This window comes from Netta rufina (assembly GCF_964035555.1).
Source record: "Netta rufina genome assembly, chromosome: 1".
In the NCBI taxonomy this organism is placed as follows: Eukaryota; Metazoa; Chordata; class Aves; order Anseriformes; family Anatidae; genus Netta; species Netta rufina.
Genome location: NC_140123.1, coordinates 42,084,571 through 42,092,837, shown reverse-complemented (window position 1 = coordinate 42,092,837; position 8,267 = coordinate 42,084,571). Strand labels below are relative to the sequence as shown.

General features: G+C 32.1%; 1 protein-coding gene across 4 annotated transcripts in view; it reads left to right on the top strand.

Moving 5' to 3' along the window:
* DACH1 (dachshund family transcription factor 1) overlaps positions 1 to 8,267 on the top strand; it is a gene marked incomplete at both ends in the record, with an annotated part of 368,264 nt that overhangs the window by 301,398 nt on the left and 58,599 nt on the right. The window lies entirely within an intron of this gene.

Below are 8,267 nucleotides of genomic sequence, written 5' to 3'. Positions count from 1 at the left end.
CTCAGTTAGAGCTTTAAAGAACTGGAATGTCACAGGATCATGATCTATATGATTTAGTTAAATGTAAATGTCAGGTTGCTTTTCTCACTTTATTGTTTAGATAGTGAAACAATGTTAACTAAATTTGTTTGTAAATACAAATCTTTTGAAGATAAATATAGTTTTGTAAAATGATGGATTGTTATTTGCAGTTTAATTTAATTAAATCCGATGTTAATTTTAGTAGCTACACTTTTTAAAAAATTGTTGTTATATATTTTTTCATGGTGTAATAATAATAAAGAAAATAAACTGCTCAGTAGTACTTGAGTAGATTATTCTGTAATAATCTGATAATTATAAATTCATATATTGCTTAATTTGCTTAACTCCTTTTATGGAAGTAAGCTGTTGGATTTTTACATACTTTCAGGAAATTTCAGATATATTCAGATATATAGAAACAATGTTTCTAAAGTAGATGAGAGTTAAGAGACTTTGGTTGTATTTTAGGCTTTGCCACTCTTGTGTGACTTTGGGCAAAGCACTTCAGCTCCCCATGCCTCTGTTTCCCTCCTTATTTATGTACAGCAGAGTTCTTTGAGGAAGGAATTCTCTCTTGGAAGTTTGTACAGGACTTTGATTTCCTTTTTGAGCCCTAGGCACTAAAAATAAGTATTCTCATACTAAGTATTTCATTGTTCAATGCTGGAAGCTTTTTATTTTTGATGGAAGCAAGCCCATAGACAGTGGCTATATACTCTTGCCATCCTTGCATTGGCTTCTGTTCCTGAGCCATGTGAGTAGGGAATATAGTATTAGGACCTCTCGTAAACAACATTCTCCTGCCAACATCCATTCTCTGCCTATTAAAAGAAAAAGATAGTTGTGAGAACTCTGTCAGTAGTGAAAGACCTATTATGTCGTCCACTTAAAAAAAAAAAAAAAAAAAAAGAAAAAAATCTTAGTAGAGGCTATAGGAGTGATTTTAATTGAGATTTTTACAACCATTTGATAACACTGTTTTGATCACTGTATTTAGGGCTGGATTCCAACCGTGGACATAAAACCTCCGACTAATCCACTGAGTCACCCAGTCCCTGTCATATATTGCTTAATGGCCCATGCTGCCAGGAATTATAATAGCTTTCTAGTAATATTTTATTTTTATAAAGAAACTTTATGGGCACAAAGTCTTATATAAGTTTAAAACTTGGATTTGTAAGTCAGTCAAGGAAAACTTACTAGAGCTATGTCAAGCTGCAGACATTTTTATTTACAATAAGTGTGTAGAGTATTAAATCACATATAGTATAAGTTAATGACTAATATTCTAACTTTGGTTGGTTAATGTTTGCAGGGCACTTACAGATGCTAGAATAATCTCTAATGTTTTTGCTCAATCTGCTCTGGAGATGGATGAAATAAATAGTTTAAACTAATTAATGTAACACCAGCTGTTACAAGTGCTTGGCAGACGTCTGTGAGTTTTGATGGGCAGAGAGCGGCTGTTGTACTTGACTTTATTTTAGTACAATGTTGATCACAGTGTAAGCTGGAATAAATGACGAGCCAAAAGAAGGAACAGAGGATAAATTCTGTGTAATGCAAAATAAATATTGCCCTTTTTCTGAAAATATTTTTTGAGGTTGAGTGAGAGTTAGAGTGGAATTTTATTAAGGCATAAATGCTTTGACAGCAGCTGTGGTAGACATGCTCGATATTAACATGTTTCACAAATGCTGCAGATAGATATATATATATGCATCTACAAAAACGTTGCCTTTAATTTCTATAAAGTCTTAATGCTTAGTATGAGCAGTTTGGCTGCATATTTTATTTCTGCCTAGTAATTGCTGGAAGAGCTGTTTAGGACAGATAGAAAAATAAAAAGCTGTTCTAGAAATTTACTAAGTTTGAAGATAAGTAGTTGGATTTCTCTGCTATTTATATGCATTCGATCATGTCGTATGTTCTTATTTATTTATTTTGCTTTCCAGAAAATAAACAAAAACTTTCAAGGTGCAAAACAGTTATATCAACCTGGACTTCATGACATAGTCATAATCTATCAGTTCATGGGAAAAAAAGCCACAAAGCTAAAATATATATTTCTGTTGAGAATTATTTTTTTCAACAAAATTTAATAGAAGTTTAAATATCCAAGTAACTTCTAAAGTTGGAAGGTAGAATAATTGTGCTGTGACAGGGAAGCGATGGCTGCTATCTCTCTATGTGCCAGCATTAAGATAACAGTGTCATTGTACAGATTGTTACCCTGTGAATATGTCTAATAAGTTATTATAGCGTGCTGAGCAGATGGCAAGTGTGATTCTGAAAGAATTGATGGATGGGATATGATGTCATCAGTGAGATGACAAGGTTCACAAGGTACTTGACCTCCAAGAATAAGTCCTAACTGGTTAGAATTCTAAATGCTGAACTTTTGTGACACTGGCTAAATGGGAAATATGTGCAATTTGTATTTCTTTATGGTAGTGTTTACCCTCTTCACTGAACTCCACATAATGGGATTTGGTCCCTGAAGACCTGGAGATATTGTTGGAAGGTTTCACCCTGTAACCTTCAGAGGTTTTCAAATACAAATCTATATGTCTAAACTCTAACAAAATTCTACTGAATGATATTTATGAAGTCAGGTTCATATCTTATATATATGTATGTACAAAGAATTTAATCAAGATGGAAAATTAATTTAACATGCTGTCCCAAAAGAGAAAACTACTGACTCAATGATAATGCACAAAGCATAAAATCATAATTTTATAGGAATGTATTTAAAATTGCAGTCTATCCTACTATGTCAAGTATCTTAACAGTGTGCTAATAATTTTATATATGACTAGGTTCTCCAAGTTGAATTAAACAAGCATGTATTTGATTTTCCTACCTATCTCTGTGTCTGGCATCTTCTTTTTTATTCTGTTTCCCATTGTAGTTAAAGTGAAATTTACATTGTTGAAAAACAGGCTTCTCAGATAGTTCTCTTAGTTCTTTGCATGATTCATGAAATGAGGAAGGTGAATGTGAAAGCCACAAGAGAGAGAGTCCAGCTACTTAGGTAGAGGCACTGCAGCTGTAGGATAGGATAGGATAGGATAGGATAGGATAGGATAGGACAGGATAGGATAGGATAAGGTAGCGTAGGGCAGGGTAAGGTAGGATAGGATAGGATAGGATAGGATAGGATAGGATAGGATAGGATAGGATAGGATAGGATAGGATAGGATAGGATAGGATAGGATAGACACCTACCTTCTCTCCTTTGTTGTGTGGAGATTTAGGTGCTTATTTACAGAGTCTGAATAACCTAGACAGACAGGGTCTACCTTTCATTTCTTTTAGGCATTCCATAAACCCCAGTGATTACAAAGTGAGTGCTTTATATATATATATATATTTAGGAGCAATTATGCATATACACATATACACATAATTGCTCAAACTCTCGAATTAAAAGTTTGTATCTATACTTTGTACATTGGAAACAGCGGAAACAGAAGCAGAACACACAAAAGACAATATACAGAGAATATATCAAAAAAGAACAATGTAAGCAAAAGGGATAAGTGAATACTAAAGACATGCTATGCTTTTCCTATGATGAAGGTTAGAGGCAAAGTGTTTGAGGTCATGTTTATTAATCCCTGAAATTTAAAACACCTTTTTTTTTTTTTTTTTTTTGTCCATTGATTTAGTTGTATTTGGCTATAATCAACAGTAGAAAGATAAGAGGAAGATGCATAAGATGCATGACCATAGTAGTTAGACTTTTTAAATCTTTAATAAAATACTTGTGGTTTCTTAAAATACTTACATGTATTGCTGTTTGGCTCCTTTGAAATGATGAGATGTATTCCATGTGGAAAACACTTCCATTCTTTATTGATTGCAGAACAAAACATAAGTGCTATATACAAAAATGAACTATGATAACACGTACATGCATACCTGTTCTGAATCTTTTATGAATCTTTTATTTATTTTCAACACTGAAAGTTCTCTGATACATTTGAATATTCGTTTAACAATGCAGTGCTTATTTACACAAACTGAAATGAGGAAACCAGATGAAAATGCCTATGAATAAAAACAACATTTTTATATATTTCATAATGTTTTGTGTTACAAATAAGTAAAAGTTGTATGCAAAATTTGTACTGCTGGGGAATATTGTTCCATTTTAAAATAAGCTTATAGGTGTAATGAAGCTTTTATAAACATGCTACAAATTGTTTCTATCTCTCCTGTATAAATAAAATACTGGGTATTCCTAAATTCAGAATTACAGCAAAACTTTGGATTGACTTGTAAATGCTATAGCAAGTATTGGTTTTAGAGTAATTACTTTGAAAATATGAATTACAATTTAAAGTTCTTATGTTTCCATTGATTTTAAATCCATGCGCTTAATCAACCAAACCAATACCACTATTTTACATATGTTGTAGCCCTGTATCTTTTTCTAATGGCATAGGAGTAACCTATTTAAAAAGAAGTATTAGTAGGGCAGCACAGAGATGAATCTTTAACTGAATATGTTCACTAACTATACTATACACAGATAGTGAGTTGATTCAATGCATTTGGTTCAGTTCTTGTAAAGTGATATTAAAAACCAATACTGAATTGTCTATATGAATGTCCACCAGTTTGTTAGCATAATTAAATGTCAAAATACCTAAAACCATCAGATAAGTTCATCAAATGATTTGATAAATTATTCATTTGAGTTGTCAGTTTTTAATAAAACAGAAAGAATAGAATCCACATCACATAACATATTGTTAGAAATGTATTGATTATATGGCTAAAGGATTTTCAGAAGCTAAGTCTTTTCTACCCAATCTGATCAGTATATGTGTGCATGTATGTGCATGTGCTAGAGATACATAAAGTATCAATGCAAGGTAAATGAGTGTTCACTGAGTTCCCTTTGCCATATGGCCCCTGTGGAGGATAGAAGACCCTGGCTAGCTTAAGCTTGCCATATGGACCTGTTGGAAAAAGGTAAGTCTTACACACAGAGCAAACCTACCATATGGACTGGGTGGAGCACTCAAAACTCTAAACATTTCTCATACACTAGGGGTTTTTACACAGAAGAATGTAAAAACATACATAATACATTACACAACAAAGCCATTGAAAAATGGATCAATTGTTTAGGTTTAATATGATGCTTTCAAGCAGTGCCCAAAACTATATAAATAATCAGGGTTTATTTTGAAATGGTAAAGAGAATCATCAATCATTTACAACTGACTATTTTACTTTGCATTTAACATCTGCTGTATAATGGGATTGTACAATCCACCCTTAACGCTGTATGAAGACAGAACATCCAAAAACAGTGATAGGGTTAAAGTGAAGTTTCGCTGAATGTGTTCCTTTGCTGTCTTTCTTTCTCCTCTGATCTTAACATGAAACACAAATGTAACAGTTTGTATAAGAACTGTGAGACAATTCCTGGACTTATAAATGGCTTCTGTACTCTTACTATTTTGGGCAATTAAGATTAAGCATAGACTTAGATCATTGGTTCATCTTTTTTTCCTTTATGAAACTGAAAGAATTTGTGCCAGCTGAAGGTCTGTTTTTTAGATATATAAGATGCCTGTTGCTTTTGTATTCAGCAAATCTTTATTTACTTTCCATGCTGAAAGTGATGTGGTGCTAGATAGTGGCATCTTCTTTTATAGACCATAGTGTCAGTAAAGTAGCATAGAAAAACAGCTATTGTATTTCAAACCACTGCATTTCATTTTGATTATTTCCTATGCATTCCCAAGTAAACACAACTTCCATGGTTTCAATTATTTATACTGTAAAACACAAACAAACAAACAAATAAAAAAAATCCATGACCATAGCAAGATCCAGGACTACTCCAATAAGGATTATACCAGAATATTGGAAAATTGAACAAATTAAGAGTGTATTTTTAAGACATTATTTTCCATTTTCTTATCAGTTTTGACAATAATTTATACCTTGTTCTTATATTTTTTCATGTGAAAAAAAATGCACAGAGAAGTCAAGCCTCTTTTAGTTTGCAAATAGATAGATTATTTTGGCTAATATGTCCTTTCAGATTTCTGTAACAATCTTTTCCTTTTCTTAAACTGTAATTTTTCTCTACTGGTCTTCAGATAGATCTGACATTTCAAGAAGCAGGCTCATTTCTTCATATATTGAAAAAGGAAGAAAACTAAAACAAAACAAAACAAACAACAAAAAAACCTAATATGTATTACTGAGAAAAATGAGAAGATTGTAGGAATTGGTAAAATGTGCTGAGTTATAGAAAGCTGGGACAAAAACAAGGTAAAGAAAGTGATTCTGAAAAAAATAGAGAATAATTTAGATTTTACCTTTTATTTTTTATTTTATTTGATTTTGAATTTGATAAAAGAGCAGCCTGCATCAGCAATACTCTTTTCAAAAAATGAAGAAAATCACAGAGGTTGCTTTGACTTTCTCTTGTCAGTCTTTGTAGTGCAACCAGTCACAAAAACTTTTGGGGCAGTCATTTCCTGATGCAATTCTTGCTCTTTTTCTAACTGGGCTAAAAGCCAACCTGTTATCAGGATACTGAATAAAAGTACCCACAAACGTATCATGAGCTTAGCAGGATAAAATAATAAAGCTTGTACTATTTGTTTCAGTGTGTTTAGGCAGTAATGCATAAATTATCATAAAGCAGTAAAGAGTTTTTGAACCACTCTTATGATTGTATTTTGTTTCATTGCTTCTATTGCAATTATATTATAATTGCTTAAGGAATTAAATAAATATTTCTTCAAATATGCTATTGCCATAAAATATTAAAGCATTTATATAAATCTTGATGTGAAGCAGAATTAGTAAAAAGCTTGGTTCCTGTAGTAGAGTTACAATACATATTTCCTTTACGTTGTAATATAGTGTAGATAAAAGTCTGAATGCAATATTTAATTTCTATGAAGGATAGAAACTGGATCCTGGAAAAGATTTTAACTTACCAATATGCAAAAGGCATATTTGCTGTGCAGAATACTTTAATTTTCTGTATTTAATATAAACCAAACTGACTTAGCTTATACAATGACTCCAAACTATTTTTTATCTTCTTAAATCAGTGCTGAATGCAACCCTATAATGTATAAAAACATAAAGAATATGTATATTATAATATGTATTCTGATATATTAGCATAAATTACATATTCAAAGACATGAAGACATGCAGTCCATATCTCTGTTTTCAAAAATAAAAGCAGTAAGTGCAAGCTGACTTTAAAGTGGATGCCTCAAATGGAGCAGAAAACATTAGAGGTAAAACTTCTACATTATTCTATCAGGGAGCATCAAGCTAGTGAATGCCATAGAAATCTCACTAATGGACACATTCTGGCAGCTTGTTGCAGATGTTTGATGAATGAATTGCAAGAGGAATCATATCAGATGTAAAAACGCTTGCCTTTTCATTGTGAATTTTATTCTGAGGTGTAGGTATTTTGGTTTGTTTATTGTTATGGATTTCTGTAAGAAGCAGATATTCAGATATAATCTATAGACAATGGGTTGAGAAATGTAGCTATAATACTGTAAAAGAGTGTTTCTGATGTTATAAACTGTGAAGCTCATATTGAACGCCCATAGGCAGACAGCCAAATTTCTATTAGGATATCATAACTATATAATCCAAAATGTGTACATCAATTATTGTCTACAACATTTGCATCTGACTACGGGAACCATTTCCTAGATAGACATATTAAGGATGTTTATTATATTTGAAAAAAGAAAGAGAAAGAGAAAAGAAGAAAAAGAAAAAGAAAAAGAAAAAGAAAAAGAAAAAGAAAAAGCATGTTTTAAAAAGTGAGTTAAATATAATTGACCATCTTTTATGTGAATGTGTATTTTAAGCCCCAGAACTAAGGAAGCCTCTATAGTATACATTTTCATCATATTTGAAACACAGCACGCTCACTCTGTACTCTTACTGATGAGAATTTGTCAAAATGAGATGTTTTACATCCTTTTGTCTTTCATGTAAATTACTGTAGTGGCTATGAGAAGAGTTAAGATCTTGGAGTTACTAGATCACATATTTCTGTAAAAAGTGGGTGTGTATTTCCATTTGGGTGCTTAAGTACAGACTGGATGCTACTGAACTGATGATGATAAAACAGGAATTACCTTAACCTCTTGGAAACATGTCTTCAGGGCTTGTCCAACACTGTCTTATAGTCACTTTCTTTTTCAAGCAGGGTTTCTTTGACT